Genomic DNA, 377 nt, shown 5'->3' on the forward strand with positions numbered 1-377 from the left:
GTTACAGGTATAACGCCGAGCGCCATCCGCCGCTGCCGGAGCCTTCCCGCCAACTTCGGGTTGAGGGACGAGATGGTGCAGGGCTGCTTCGACGACAAGACCACGCTGAGCGAAGAAATCGAGGTGAGTCCACTGGCAAATTAAATCAGCATGTCTTCAAATACCAGACTTACCAAAGTGTTCGTAGAGTGAAATTCGTTGTGAAAATAGCTGGTGCCAAGTGCAGAATGGGCGTACTCACTTCATAGCACCGCACTTTTGCTTTCCGAGGCACGACTCACTTCAACACACTTCCAGCAGACCTAAGACATGTACCCTACACTATCTCAGTTTAAAGCAGGCTTGAAACGTATGTCATATGAAACCTGACCCTCTGT

This window comes from Branchiostoma belcheri, unplaced genomic scaffold, assembly GCF_001625305.1.
Source record: "Branchiostoma belcheri isolate BF01 breed outbred unplaced genomic scaffold, Haploidv18h27 scaffold87, whole genome shotgun sequence".
NCBI classification, from domain to species: Eukaryota; Metazoa; Chordata; class Leptocardii; order Amphioxiformes; family Branchiostomatidae; genus Branchiostoma; species Branchiostoma belcheri.